The 15,890-nt window shown below is 38.6% G+C and overlaps 1 protein-coding gene and 1 long non-coding RNA gene across 13 annotated transcripts in view; one reads left to right on the top strand and one right to left on the bottom strand.

Moving 5' to 3' along the window:
- The window catches only part of LOC143895616 (CUGBP Elav-like family member 1-A), a 553,022-nt gene that overhangs the window by 190,118 nt on the left and 347,014 nt on the right, over positions 1-15,890 (bottom strand). The gene's annotated exons all lie outside the window — the stretch shown is intronic.
- LOC143895628 (uncharacterized) overlaps positions 1,070-15,890 on the top strand; it is a 342,321-nt gene continuing 327,500 nt past the window's right edge. For all 3 annotated transcript variants that reach the window (XR_013256383.1, XR_013256381.1, XR_013256382.1), the window contains exons 1-2: positions 1,070-1,719; positions 2,215-2,264. This is a non-coding gene — a long non-coding RNA (uncharacterized LOC143895628). The remainder of the gene's footprint in view (positions 1,720-2,214; positions 2,265-15,890) is intronic.

Genomic DNA, 15,890 nt, shown 5'->3' with positions numbered 1-15,890 from the left:
ACGGGATCGCCGTGTCGCGGGACGCGAGCGCGAGCGCCACGAAAGAGTGAGTAGCGAGACTGGAATGCGAGGGAAAGTGACTGGGTTGGCGCGCGATCGCGGTCGGTATGCGTAGTCACCTACCCCCACTCTACCCCCACTACTCATGCGCGGACGGCCGCGGGCGCCGAATCGTAGCGCCGAAAATAAAAAATAATACACACCGGGTCGCGTCCGTTGTGAGATTTGAGATTACGGAAAACTGTGATATATATATCAAATGTTCATTTAATACATGTGCTTCGCGGAATTACATCGCGGATTTCCCGTTGCATATCGCGTATCGCGTTCGATAATATTGACTTTCGATTACCATTTTCTTTCGGATGATCGGTCTCGCTTCTCTCAAAACCGCCAACTTTTTCGCGTCGTGTCGCGCGGCTTCGCAACAAAGTCGCCGTCGTTTTTCGGAACACCGTTTCGGATGAAGAATACGAGCGAATATAATTTTACTGTGCGCGATTCGTGGTTCGTGATTCGCGGTTCGCCATTCGCGCCGATTCGCCAGCGGAGCGATTTTTTGACGAAATCAAAGAGATGAAATTCATCTCTTTCAAAAAACCGTTCCGCCGGCGAATCGCGAACCACAAATCGCGCATAGTCTAAAGCCCCTTGCACAATGCCAGGCAACAGGCAATAGGAACAGGAAATAACCAAAAAATCATTAATTACAACCTAAAAAATTCGAATGCTACGATTGGTTGGCAACAGGCACGAGGCACAGAATTTCCAACGTGATGGAAACTCTGTGTCTATTGCCTGTGTCACTGTTTATTCTGCATTTATGTATGATTTCTGATTTCTATTCCCTGTTCCTATTGCCTGTTGCCTAGCATTGTGCAAGGGGCTTAAGCTATCGCACATAAAATTGCGTAGGCCGCATAAGCGTAGCATAAAACCGCTGCACCAATGAGCGTCTCGTGTAAATCAATATGACGACTTTATGCCGGATGCTCATTGATGCAGACGGTCTTATGCTATGTGCATGTGCAGCTATGTCATTTCGTGTGCGGTGGCCTTAAATCGCGGAGTAACGTCGCGGCGGTCGCGCGACGTGTTTATTATAATCGGCGATCACACTGATCGCAGATCACAGTCTCCGTTAACGTCGTACGTACGTTTCCCATATTTCGTTTGTGTTTTGATATTTGGCGATATCGTGGAGGATAGATAGGCAGTGCTCATAAGTCGATCGACGATTCAATTGCCGTTAACCAAATCGTTTCACAAGCAGCAAGCGTATAGCGTCCTCGCGACAGTTGAGTGAAGTTGGCCGCGCGATGCGCGATGTAAGTACGAAATTCTCTCCCGCCTCTCTCCGCTACGTTAGCGTCTACCTGTGCGAGACGTCAAGCGTCGCGGGCGTCAAGCGGATCGTATTATCGGTATTGTCGTACAGCTTCGTTCGCAATTCTTCCGTCGCCGTGTAACTGCTTGAATAAAGTATGCGCCGCGTCGCGAGATTAACACCGGGAGACCCGGGAGTGCCGTGCGATTAAGTGTCGAAAGTGTCGCGCGGTCATAAACGACGGTATCGTCAATTTTTACGCGTGAACGTTTCGCGTCACCGCGTCATGGAGTGAGTGCGCTCGACGGAGATGCGACGACGGATCCAGCGGAGGCTCGAGGAGTGGAGCAGGTGGCCTGGGAGGCATCGGGCGACAGCGGAGCAACCGTGAGGTGAGCAATTCATATTTGTTTAATATTTTGCTGGCCCGTGTGTGTGTGTGTGTGTGTGTGTGTCAGTCCTGTGGCGGATTCCGTCACTTTTTCGAGCGCGCTTGATTCGCCCATTACGCGATACTCCCATTATACTCGTTCGAGATTTAACTCCGGCGCAATTTCGCAGTTTCGGAGTTCGATCTCTGGCGTATGCGACAAGAGATGTATTACGTCGCGAACATCGCGTCTCTCTCTTATTCGCACGGTCCTAATATTGCACGATTTTTCATGAATTGATAATTAATCGCGAACGAGTCGATGAGGAAAGATGCAGCCGCTTGCGACGTCGGCGGCCGCGATTTCTTGCATTAGCGTTTTGAAATCGGATATTTGTTAAAATGGTATTTTAAAAATTTAACGGGCGCGAAATAATGATTTAATCACTTGAAGTATTGATTATCTCTTGTGTGTGTGTGAACGCTGCTTTAATTTAAAAATATTTATATGTTACAGATCGACGCAGGGTTACGACCAGTTACAACTCCGTTGTTGCGCATCGGCTGGTGAGTTATTTTTTGATTTTCATGTCGAGGCAAAATGGATTTATAAAATATACAAGTATATTACAAATAAACTAATGTATTATAATGTATTATAATCTATTGCCTCTATTGAAATGGGTAGACTCTCTCTCTAGAGTCTAGAAAATATGTTATAATTTATAATCCTTTGCCGAATTTTTTCATTACACAGGGTTACACAGAAAAATTATCATTCTCTACAGCCAAGAAAAGCACTTGCTTATTCTTATATATATATTTACTTTTTTTAAGTAAGTTTTCTTACGATCAAGAATATTTTCTTAGTAATAGCTTTCAAATATTTTGACACAAGTCAAGCATATATTGTTTTGAGTAAATGTAATTCTTACAATGACTTTATGATATATTTGCCGGATATATTACCTTATAAGATGTATCCTGCGAATCTACTATAAAGTCATTGTAAGAATTACATTTACTCAAAATAATATTCTTGACTTGTGTCAAGATATTTGGAAACTATTAGTAAGAAAATATTCTTGATTGTAAGAAAACTTACTTAAAAGAAGTAAAATATAAGATAAGTAAGTGCTTTTCTTGGCTGTAGAATGATTATTTTTCTGTGTGTACGCACACTGTGTACTGCATGGGACGCTAAATCTAACATAAGACCGAAAAGTGTGTTATGTGATTGTATTTTCTTACTGTGTAATGTTACTTTCGCTTCACCATCGGCCTACTTACTTGCCTTTATATATGTTTATCTTCAATTTTATCAAATTGATTGTATATCTGTATTTATTTTTGGATTAAACTTCGGACGTAATTATTTAAGAGATATTACCGAATTGGAAAGAGATTTTGCTAAATTTCTAAGAAATTCATTATTAAGTAATCTGTATATATATAAAAGAATAGATATAAAAAATATAAAAAAGTATAAATTACAAGATTTGTGATATTTCTAAATTAATTATTAAAAATATATTACCGAATATATATATATAGGAAAGATTTTACTGAATTTTTCTAGGAAATTAATTGGTAAGTAATCTGTATAATTTTTTTTATAATTATGACACCTTGTGTGTGCCATGCTATCTAATTATAACTATACATATATATATATATATATATATATATATATATAATCTCGCATTCTTTTTCAATTTCTTTAAAATTTCATTAAAAATTCCTACGCGTTCTACCCATTAAATATTCCTTATATTTTTATTATTATTTCATTACTTTTTTTATTTAGTTAATTTATTATAATTAATATATATAATTAATTTCTGTTTAATTTTACAATATCAATTACAAGTGTATTTGACAATGTTAACATCCTTATTAGTAAAATTTCCATAAAATTATTAGCGTAACGTAAATCCGTTGTCGTAACTGTTATAATAAACATATTTGTCGTTAAATAATTATATTATATTATAAATACAAATATATATTTTCAAATACACATTGATATACTCATTGAGACAAATATGAAATAACTTCAAATTGATGTTTTTGCGAGAATTGCGAAAATGTTATTGTTTCACAAGTTCGTTAAATTTCCATAATCAATTTTGGCGCTCGTCGGGTTCTTCCGTCGGGTCCTTCCGTGATTGATATAAGTCGATTACCAGCGACTTCCAATTAGCTGCGGCTTATGTTTGTCCAAGTTGGATACATACGTTCGAAAAATATACACCCTTTTATATGCTGCAAAAACACGCTATCGAAGACGCTATTCTTAAACGTCTGCCTATAAAGGCTGTATCTATTATAGGCCCAATCTACCGTAATAATCGTTAGCACGTTAATTGGCGCCGAGTGAGAGGGGCGATAATGACAATAAACTCGGGCGACTGCGTTAAACGAAGTCGAGCGGGAATCGCTGAAAAGCGCCCTATACGGGATGCTGCTGTCGTGCGTCTGCCTGACGGCAGGGCGCGAGCTGCCATCAGTAGCTCGACATTTACATACAAATAAGCTGGGCTGTTGATATTCCAGCCGAGTTTATCTACCGACTCGAACTATATCGCCGACGACGGTAATCGGCCGCTAACATGACGCTACAATTCGTTCGTTGAGATTATTGTTGTTCATTGTCATTATTAACGGGAATAACTATAAATCGTTCGTAATTATAAAATCGGGTTTTTCGCGGTATATAATCCCGGCGATATTTGTACAGATTTAACGACGGTAAACCTTCTCCGAAGTAACAAGATATAGAGCGCAGCTCAGCCAATTGTCTCGTAATATCCGAGTAAAAAGAAGATAACGATTAGGATCGGTCAAAGGCTAAAGAAGAGACTGGCCTTTTACGACGCGACGTGTCGATCGTAAGGATAAAATGTCCGTCTTCTCTTTCTGAGGAACTTTAATTCAATAATTATTTCTGGAGATAATAACTTCCCATAGGAACGAAACGTAAAAAGAATTATTTCTTAATTTTTTGTACTTCTATAATAAAGTAAATTGATGGATATAGTTAGTAAAGACAAACTAATTCATTTTATCTTTTTAATCTTATTTTGCACATTTTTTTTTTACACACAACCTGTCAGATTATATTTTTGAGAATCATTATAAAACAATACGCAAACAAGAATAAAATTGCTATGTTATACAGGGCTAAAAATGTTAAATTAAAAATGGAATATTTAACAGGTAGCCATTTTTCAAGATTATTCCTGAACGCAAAGCTTTAATCCGTGACCCAGTAAGCACCATTATCTCCTTTTTGAATTAGCTTTTTTATTCTGCGCTTTTAAGCTACAGCGATACCGTCAATTTTAATTGTTGGCAGTTAAAGAAGAAAAAGCGGAGATAATTTATTATAGTCTCTAATGCGTTGAGTAACTCACACAGAAAGTAAATAGTTGATTGTATATATTGTTAATTATTCTAGCAGAAGCAAAACGTCATTGATAAAAGCACAAAATGCATTCGTGTGAATGAGCAAACGATTATAGGTAATCAAATGCTCGACAATTTTCCTAGAGCTTATAGCTCGACGTTGGACCGTTTAACCCGTTGAACGCGCTTCTCAGTCGCTCGCGTTACCCGATTTCAGATTAATACTATAGCGCACCACTGATTTCAATCGGTGCGCCGCGTTTCCTTAATTAAAGCCACGGGCATTCGCGCGCCATGTATACCTACACGCGCGTTCGGGCCACGTGCTAATCATCAACGGGATGCCATCGCGTCATCAGGATACGGCGATGCCGCGTATTCGTGGCGTCGCGTCGGCCATCGGTCGGGTCGGTCACGTATCCGCCAAAGGAATTCGATTCTCACCGGTATCATTAAGTGATTCGAGTCGTCGCGAAATGGCCCGGGATCGGAGAGAGATCTCGTCGGCCTCCCCCTTTTTTTTTATTCGCGATTGCCCATCGTGGTCCCGGATAGACGGCGAGTACGACGAGACGCGACGTCCTTTCAATTTTATGTAATTTCCTGAAGGTTCGGAGTCCCGACTCGATTTAATAGGAGTTCCGTTCATCAAACGAGCAACAGGAACACTGGTCTTCCCCGGAGGTTGTCTGTACTTTGTCCCTTCTTGTCGCAAAGTACGGTTTAAGTAACTTGAATTCGTTTGAATCACGGTCAACGAACGACCACTACTCTGTCATGTCACTACCATTTTATATTCTATACTAGAGAGATAAAAGCCTAAAAGCACTGCAGCTTTTCTTTGAGCTATTTAGGGGCAATTGCGGAAAATACAGTCGCACGTAAAATTATTCGTTCCGTTTATATCTTGCTCTTGGATACGCATCTAATCTTAAATGTGTTATACCACATAAAGAATAGAATTAAAAGAAAAAGAGAGAGATAAGAAGGAAAAGAAGACTGCTTCAAATTATAACAATAAATATATGTAATTAATATTCGTACCATTAAACATATACCTATATAATTATATGTTTTAATAAGATGGATACATAGAAATACGAAAAACTGTATTTATAATAAAATAATTTGTATAATTAAAAAATATAAAATTTAATTATTTATTAACTACGAGTATCATTAGTTAATAAAAATATACATTAACATATGGTATTTATGGCGTAACAATTAAATAGTTATTTCGTGCAATATTAGAGATGCGAACGTTATTACATCTAATATTACAACGTTTACATCCCAAAATTACATCTATAAGTTTAAAACAAAAAATGATAATTTAATTTAAGATAGAAGAATATATAAAATGTAATTAAAAATGGATAATTTATCTCTACGTTTAATGTACAATAAATGTATCGTATTGCTAGTTTTGAGGTCAATTTAGTGAGAACACTTTATCGAGTCCAATGCTTTTTCCGCAAATGTGTCGCTACGAGCGACGCAAAAAGACAGGTTAAGGTAGGAAGGAGGACTTTAGCGTTCTTTTTCCTACACCTGTCCTATCGATACCGATCACGGAAACAAGGAAGGGAGCGGCCAGGAACGAGGCGGGGAAGTGGATAGGAAATTGATATCGAACAGACGCCCGACGGCTCGTAGTGCTCAGCAAGTTTGTTCGTAAATCACGATACATCCATCTCGCTCTCTACCCGCCTCGGGCGAAACCAGCCCCATCCGCTTCGACCCCCTCGCCCGCGCCGCCCGGTCCGCTTTCACACCGTTCCGTAGCCTCGAGCCGATCCGCTTCGCTCCCTTATCCCGCGCTAGAAACTGACGCTAAAAACGACCAGGCGCGGAGAGCTAAGCCGCTTCAGACTCAGCCAACTTTCGTTTTACTCGTGAATTTTAATGACTGCGGTCTGCTCGCGCGTTATCCGCGAAGCTGGTTATCTCTCGTGCTCTTTTTCCGAAAAAGCAGCGCGATGAAGAGCGATAGGCCGTTGCAGTCGGAGATCCGACACTCGACAAGAAATTCTAAAAATATATACACCAGTAAAAAAATTATAAGGCAAGAGTGAAAATTTCGGTGATAGACTATTATTTTTAAGTTATGCGAGAGATGCGCCGCAAAATGTTGAAACGTTCAGCAAAGAATACATCTAAATCGCATTTTTTATACATATAATATTATATAACGTATTTTTTCATGTAAAATAAACCTAAGATAATATTATTCTACGTTTTCAATTTCAAGAAAGCAATTGCACATTAAAAAGAAAGTAAAATTCTTAAAATATTTTATACTTCTTAAATCGGGTGAAATAGCGTAATCTCCCAATATTAATCGCGTCCAAAATAAATCCGGAAAAAACTCGGCGGGATAAAAACTTTCTAATTAAGACAATTTTGCTAGTTAGCCGTTAACTATACCCGAGAGACAGTTTACTAAACCTTTTGGAAGCTTGACCACCTGGATAAGTTCCAGAGGAAACCACGAGGATGGGCCGCGACTAGAGGATACGCTGGAGGGTGGCACGGGGGTGGGTCGTAAATCGGCGAGAGGGTCCTGCGCTTTCACGGGGCTCTTACAGATATTATAGGTCGCGGAAAGTTTCGCGCGTAAAAATATCGCGGATTTATGAGGAAACTTGCCGGATTTTCTTCGTTGCCGTGGTAATTGTCGAAGATGTATCGCTGCCCAGTGAATTTTATCTGCTGGCAGATTGAACGATGCTGCTTACTGCCAGCCACTATTTCACCCCTGGGGCTCGAGATTCCTCCACGTGCACCGCGCGTATGTATATGCGTGCAACGTGTTACACAGGGTGTCCCGCATATCTGTCGTGACATTCTCGGTCTCTCTTAAACGTTCTGATTAAGCTTGGATAAATCTTTTCTTAGTTTAAAAAGAATGTCGATTAAATCTTATATCTATTTTCGAATTTTTCAACTGAACTCTAACATTAAAGATCTTGATAAATCAAGCCCAAGCTTTAAAATTTTATTGAAGTGAGACACTTTGGAATTTTATTAACCCGGGATGTCTTTCATTTTGCTTATTTGCAAATGCGTATAATTCAAATGCTTATTGATACACTGACGGTTTTATTACGTTTTATTTAAAAAACACTATTTCTCTTTCTCTCTCTCTCTCTTAAATTGATCACAGTTTGTAGATAAAAGTTGGCAAGTTAGATATTGAACACCCTATACAACATTGACGGCTATCCTCGATCGGTCGTAACAGGAAATTGCTTCGCCGCCTGCGGCGTTCCCGCGCTTAAGTACACGCACGCATGCACGTACACACATTTTTCTTACTAGTATTGTCGACCGTACTGCGACCGAGATGATAAACGAAGGTAATTCGACAATGATTTGACGAACGCGCAATTTTGCGCCAGCGCTTCCGGCGCGATGGGCTTCTTTTATCGTCAATATTCTATAGACTTTACGTAATTTCTTCTTTAAAGAGCTCCATTTATATAGAAAATTAATAACTAATAGAAATTAAGTTCTCTTATATTTATCTGATTTTTTTGAAAATAGATAATAATAAGGTGCTTTTATAATAATATGATTTACGTTATAACAGAATGGATGAATTATAGATAAATATTTTAATATTTATCAGTTAAACTGAACATTTATTGCGAATTTCGCAATAAATAATGACAAATTAATAAGGATCTGCGAATTAATGTGTGTCAGAGATTCGGCAAGAAGAGACAGACAGCCTATACAGCATTTACGGTAGCTACGCGCGCGGCGAGGCATTGAGAGGAGCGCGGTTTGTAAACAACAACTATGCATGAGCGACACGCGCGACGCTGAACCTCCGCGCACGTAACAATCGTAAACGCTAATAGGCTGTCTCTTGTCGCCGAATTGCACGGAAGTATGCTAATTCGTGAATATTTATTAATTTTTCATTATTTATTGCTGTAAAACAGTAAAAAATTTTCTATTAGTTTAACGTACTCTACTTACCCACAAGAGGTGGCACGGTAATTATCAGACAGCCTGTATATGTACATATTTCATTAATTTAAAAAATTACATCAGTATATAAGAGCAGCTAATTTATGACTTATTTTTAAACAAGTCAGATAAATGCAAAGATACTATATATATCTATAATATTTAATATTGGTTATGTATAGTTATGAAACGAAAATTAATGAAAGAAACCAATAAATATCTGCGTTTTGTTGTGGATACAGATTTTTTTCTTGAACTATTCTAGTATCTAAATTAATTTATTATAAAGCAAAATATACGCTATGTTGAAATATCTATTCGAATCGAATTTTAACGGTATAGAGAAAAATGAAGTAAAGAGATGTAAAGAAAAAAATTTTACACATAAATTGTGACGCAACAATCAATAAGGATCTGTCATCAGAGGTAAAGCGAATTTGGTCAGAATTATATACGCAATATATACCTCCATGGATATTAATTAACCAAATGTGTCAATTAAATGCCTACGTGTGAATTCATGCATCAGGAACGTGTAGAATGTTTGTAGAGGAACAGACAACTAATTATCGAGCGGAACATACGCTAGTAGACTTTGCAAATATTTGACACAAGAAGCACAAGAATTTCCGAATTAATAAAGTAAAAATCGGTAATAAAAATCGTAGGCAATTCGCGAGCTGCACACGAAACGATGTGACTGCCTCGAGGAACTCGAGGGCAGTTACCCAGCCTCCCCTTCGACTTGTTCAATGTAAATTCCGAACATAGGGGTTTTGGACCACCGGTTATGGCGGTGGTCGGCTACTGCGGCCATCAATTTAACGGTGTAAGTCCGTAATATAGCACGAGCTAGGTACGCGTACCCCGGCTACGCCAACCCCGGCGTAACTGCCCGACGGGGTAAGAGGATTAACTGCAACTCGCGCGAGTACCACGCGAGCTCCGTTTTTATACAACGTCCCGATATTTTAGCCGTTTTTGCCGTGAGCCGCGTTAATCAAGCCGAGAAATGAATTTAATAACCGCGAGGGCTCATCGGAGGCACGGTTCTCGCGAAGGAAAAGGTCCCGTTAAGTACTTTATAAGCGGAATATTTTTACGATCCGCGGAGTTGCCGTAAAATATATTCCAACAATCGGGAATATCAATTAGTTAACTTTTTTAAATATGCACAATTAATAAATATATTTTTTTCTTTACTCAAAAACTCAAAATATACTTTATCTAGGTTCTTCAATTGACTACAATTCAATTGACTGATGTTTCTGCAGAAGAAATACATTTAAAATATTGAGTTCTCATCATAAATGAGTTTACATCATTGACAACATCCTGTGTCGTAGACAATCTGATAACCTGCAGTCACGTTTATGTAACTCGCGTGATACTTAGTGCATATTATTAACGAGAGAATTCAAGCAGAATTCAAGCAGAAGTTGCCGCGTTATCGAATACCGATTAACCCATAGCACGAACAATATTGATACTATTCCGATCGACGATAATAAATGTTACATTGTATTCCAAAATGGAAAATGTCAGCAAATAACAACGACATTCTTTACCAGTTCTATACGCATAAAATTTACATGCCTGCCCTACCCGGCCAGATAAAGTTGATGAGTTTGAAAGTGGGTCGTTAACTCTACAAGTCGGAATGAATGCAGATGCAGACACCGCCGCGGTGCAACGTAAGTTCGATCGTATGCACGCGCGATATCGAATTCCGATTAATCGACCGGCCGGGCATTAAAAGTGCCATCGCCCGTTCGGACCATTAATAAAAGAGCTTCATGTAACGAAGAAGATGAGTTTGCTTCTCATTGAGGAACAGCGAGAATGACGACGACGACGACGACGACGATGCGCTTTCGTCAACTCCGCGAAAATGAATCGACGCGAGAACGCGTAGCGCACAAAAGGACTGCTGACACCTGCATTTCGCAAATTTTTCTCGCCGTCGAGAGGTCGCACGGTTCTTCTGTCCCGATCCCTTATTTTTCTTCTTTCTCCCCGTGAGTCGCCATTCTTGCTCGCCCAGCCATTTTTCCCTTTGACTCACACGAGAGCCGCGCGCGCGCGCGGACGCACTCGTATCCTATCGCAATTTCTTAGAGCTGCGAGCATGTATATATGCGCAACATGTGTGCGTGAATGTATATTTCTCATTTACGGGCGAGAGCCAGCACTCGCATTCGCGACAAGTAGACAATGCCGAGCCGAGAAAGAACTGTGAATTCTCTACTATTTCACTTTGTAGACTTGAGTAATTGAAGATTAAAGACGCAGGATCTTGAATGCATTATAACAAAGATCGAAAACAACCGATTGTGAGCGAACGATCCATCACGATGATTTGCCTAATTTCACCGGATATATAGGTAGCGCAGAAATGGACAATTTTTTTTATCTAGGCTTCCAAAATTTTGCCTAAACTTGTAAAATTAAGTGACTATAAATTTAATTTAATATCTCTAATTTCTTTATTGCAACCATATACTCTCGTATCTATTAAACAGCAATGTCTAATGTAAAAAAAGAATAAATCCTCAAAATTGTTTCTGTTAAAATGAAAATAAACCAATCATGTAATTGCAATGTTGAAGTGTTCCCGTGGTTAATCCGGAATCTATATATTTAAGAAATTTAGAATTATTTTCTTAATAAATCCATAAAGTCCATTAAAGTAAAATATGTGATTGTTGACAGTTTAAACACAACAGCAAATTATGAGGAGAATCTAACAACAAACCCAAAACAAAAGTATTATTTTTCAATCTTTATTTGAGAAAACTTTAGCAAATCTACTATCTTCTCAATAATCAAACTCAATAACGAAAATAATATCTAATCAGAAGATAACATGTACTTGTGCTTTATGTTCTTATCTTCTTGTGCTTTTTGTCTTCAATTTCTTAGAGGAATAAAAGCATTGTTTCATAAATAGGAAATAGCGCTTTGAATAACAAAATTATAAAATAATATATACACTTTTTGTTATTAATTCAATTTTAAAAAGATTAATACTTCAATTCGTTAATTAAATTCGGATATGGCTACTGCAAAATTTATAATTAATCCTAATAGATCTGCTTTTAGTCGCTTCATTAAAGATTTCAGTAAATTGCTCCGTAAGAGAAGATAATTTCCGAGTTTATTTTGGTTCGTCAGCGCGGAAACGCGATTTCGTTACCCGTTACATCGAGATTCGTATCGCTTGCGGCTATGTACACCGATATTAGAGGGTTCGATGTCCCCGGTCCTTAACTATCTTCGAACTTCATCGAAAACTTTAAGTATGTAATATCTTGCGCAGCTGTGTGAAAATCGTGTAACATATGTACAGTTTATATATAATAGTCAGATACCCCGATCTCATTTTGTATATCGTAAAAGACTTTGCGTATTTGAGATTGGAAATATTACAGATTGTAAATATATTTCATCAATTAAAACGATCGTTCAATAGTGTTAGCGTAATAGCATCCTTGTACTTATATATTTGTCCAAAATTTCACTTTTTAAATCTTTTTTTCTTGCAATATCTTTATGACTCTTATAAATAAGTTAATTAATCACTTAGAAATTATTTATTACAACACTTTGGATCAAAAACTATTACATATAAACTTGCGATTTATACAAAAGACTATGCTATATAATCTATCACAGCTGCGAAGATATTGCGCGTGTTTTTGAAACAAATTAGATCAAGTTTCTTGGGTATATTGATTGAGTGTAGAGTGTGGAGTAGAAGAGCCATTGAAATTCTGCGTGCATCTCGTCCAATAATTAAGAAAAATTGCTCGGGGCTAAGCAGCGTGCGTCCCTTCCTCCTCAATATTGTCAAAGTTACTTAATCCAGGGGCTGTTCAAATACGCTGGATACGAGGACGGACGACTGCGTGTGTTTTGGCGTGGGACGCGTATGTTCTTTCATTAGCCGCAGGAAATTAACCGAGAACGGACCGCGAAAGTCTCTCCGCTCCCCGACCCTTCTCCCTTCGGGAAAAACTCTGGAAGCGTCATAGCGAGACGAGGGTGAGAAAATAATCGGCGAGAGGTCGAATTTGAAAAATTTCGCCATTTCACGGTTGTTGCGCGGCGCACCGGTGAAAATGACAGCTGGAACTCTCTCTTTTGAGCGGCACGGTCATTTTTTTATACCTGTCGCGACACTCTTTTGCATGGCCGTGCAGCCCTTCACGCTCGCAATGCGAGCACATTCTACTATTCTAAAGCGTCTCATCGGTGACAGAAGTGAATGTGACAGCGGGTCGGAAACTCAGAAGGTAAAAGGGTTGAATTTGCATAATTGTTTTCAGTTTACAGAGGCGTCTTGTGTTAATAAAGAAAAATATAGTACGGACTGCTACGCGATACACTAAAGCTCCGCGATTCTTCTACCGTGTATATATATAGGTATATATGTATTCTGGCAAATGTATTTTCATCGCTCATTCTTCTCCCTTTTTCCTGCGTTCAATAAATTTAGCCGAGTTTAATTTAATCACATCCGCAGAATAATAATAGGCCAATAATTTAATTAACAAAATAATTCACAATAGTTCAAAAGAAAATCAATTACCTATGCAAGGATATAAAAATATGAATTAGTGATACTTTCAGTCTATATAAGATACCTAATTTTTCAAATATGTTTGAGAGACAGAAATCTAATTTAGAACTTGGCATTTTTGTTACTTTTTACATATAATCGTAAAACGATTAAGAGTTCATTTCAATAATATATTAATTTACGCATATTTGTTATAACGATTTCATACCGTATGAAATACTATACTTTAACATGTTCTAAAATCGATTAATTACTTGGGCTTGCAATATAACCGTACATCTCGACACGCGAGAAATTTGATCATCTAGTTACGAGTTTAAAAACGTCGAGACGAAACTAGGAAACTACCATCGGGGCGACTTGAGCGAATGTTGATGGAATAAGTTCAGGCGGATATCGTGAAAAGACTAATCTTCCGAGCGGATCACGAAGAGCATTGACCCGCGAGCTCGCGGAACGTCAAAAATCGAAAACGCTTATCGATTTTACCATCCTAGCGGCGGACGGGAACACGACACAGATGATCGCACACGGTTCAGACCCTCGAGCAGTTAGGCCAGTCACGTGTAGTGTCCTCTGATACGAGTGCTGCATACAAAAGTTTTTCGACCTCTACTTTGTGGACCACGTCCATTCTCGCCTCGACCTGCACACACACACGCACACACTCTCTCCCATCTACATTTAAACTTAAATGTACTATCACGTATATATCAGAAGTTACTATCGCACGTATATGTACAAATTTGTACGTCACGTCTACACTTGCATCTTGCGCATCTATCTATTCATCTCTGTAGCGATATCTTCACGTTATACCGGCATGGCTTGTACATACTATCTCATACTTCAAGTTTTCTCCATATCTACTAGAGAAAATAAGCTTTACATCTACGCTTTACGTCTACAACGAACATACCACTACAATTATACGTTTCTATAGTATTATCTGCGAGTCGTGTGTATAACGTTTCCCCGCGCCTTCTACCACATTTTCACTGAAACTTTCTCCCACACCTACATATGTACAATTACTCGTTGTATCTACATTTACGCCCGCACATACGGAGGGCTACACTTGCACCGCGGAAGCTTGAGCGTCATATAGCGCTTCAACCTTCTCATACATGCCAGCGCGATGCCTTCGTTCTCGGGAGTGGCAGCCGCTCTGACACCGAAAAACAAGGAAAAGCTCCGTGAGCGGTTGGAAGGACATACGTACGTGGTATGCTCTTGCAAACAACACTCCAATGAGAAGAGATACTCGGCTCGTCTGGTAGCCCCGACCCCTGTTGCGCCCCACGTCGGACGCCACGCCACGTGGATATGTCTAATTCGTTTCGCGCGTCTCGCCACGTCGGGCATGTAAGGGGAATATTTTCTCGCAAAATAATTTCGCCACGGTCGATGGTTTTATGAGATGTATATAAGTCATCTCTCTATCTCCTGTATCCCGCTACGTTCGTTGCTCCCTTCCATCGAATCGCAACCTCGCAAATTGAGAAGCTTGCAAATAATCTACCTTAAAAGTTCCGTTAATTGCGCAGGGACGAGAAGGAAAATTTAGTGAAGCTCATCGGCGATCTAATTGCGAAGCAAAAAGATGAAAAAGATAGACAGGGAGAAAATAAAGAGATCTAAACGAAGAGACAGGCAGAAAGAGTGTATTATGCGGTACACTTGAGTATCGAACGGTTGTTTACTTCGCTGCACAAAGTTGCTGATGAATAAACATGGATTTCTTATTATTTGTGGTATAATAGTACAATTTAACATATCCTAACGAGCTACCTTTTCGCCTTTGAAGCAGAATAAGTGAAGTTCGGACCAACACACACACAACACAAACACACACACACAAACACACACACACAGACAATTGTGGTTTAAACTTTAAAGTAAAATGCGGTATCTTATTGTAATAGCTGAGTCAATGATAATAATGAACGAAAATACGGTTCAAAATCCAGAGTTAGGGGAAGAACTTATAATGTGAAATAATTAAATATTTAATTGATAAGAGTATCTTATCGCAATGTTATTTATAAGTTATCAAATTAAAGATCTTATTTTATATTTTCAAACTGCGTTTTAAATTACGAATTAATCTAATGTAATCTTTTTTTATTATCTATCACAATTCAATATATCTAAAGAAAGAAATGTGATTGCCATCTTTCTTATTAATAGACATGTTATTGTTCTTTTTTAATTATTCTTAT

The sequence above is a fragment of the Temnothorax americanus genome, unplaced genomic scaffold (assembly GCF_048541705.1).
Source record: "Temnothorax americanus isolate GAGA-0224 unplaced genomic scaffold, ASM4854170v1 Scaffold16, whole genome shotgun sequence".
Classification (NCBI taxonomy): Eukaryota; Metazoa; Arthropoda; class Insecta; order Hymenoptera; family Formicidae; genus Temnothorax; species Temnothorax americanus.
This window is presented reverse-complemented; position numbering and strand designations above follow the sequence as displayed.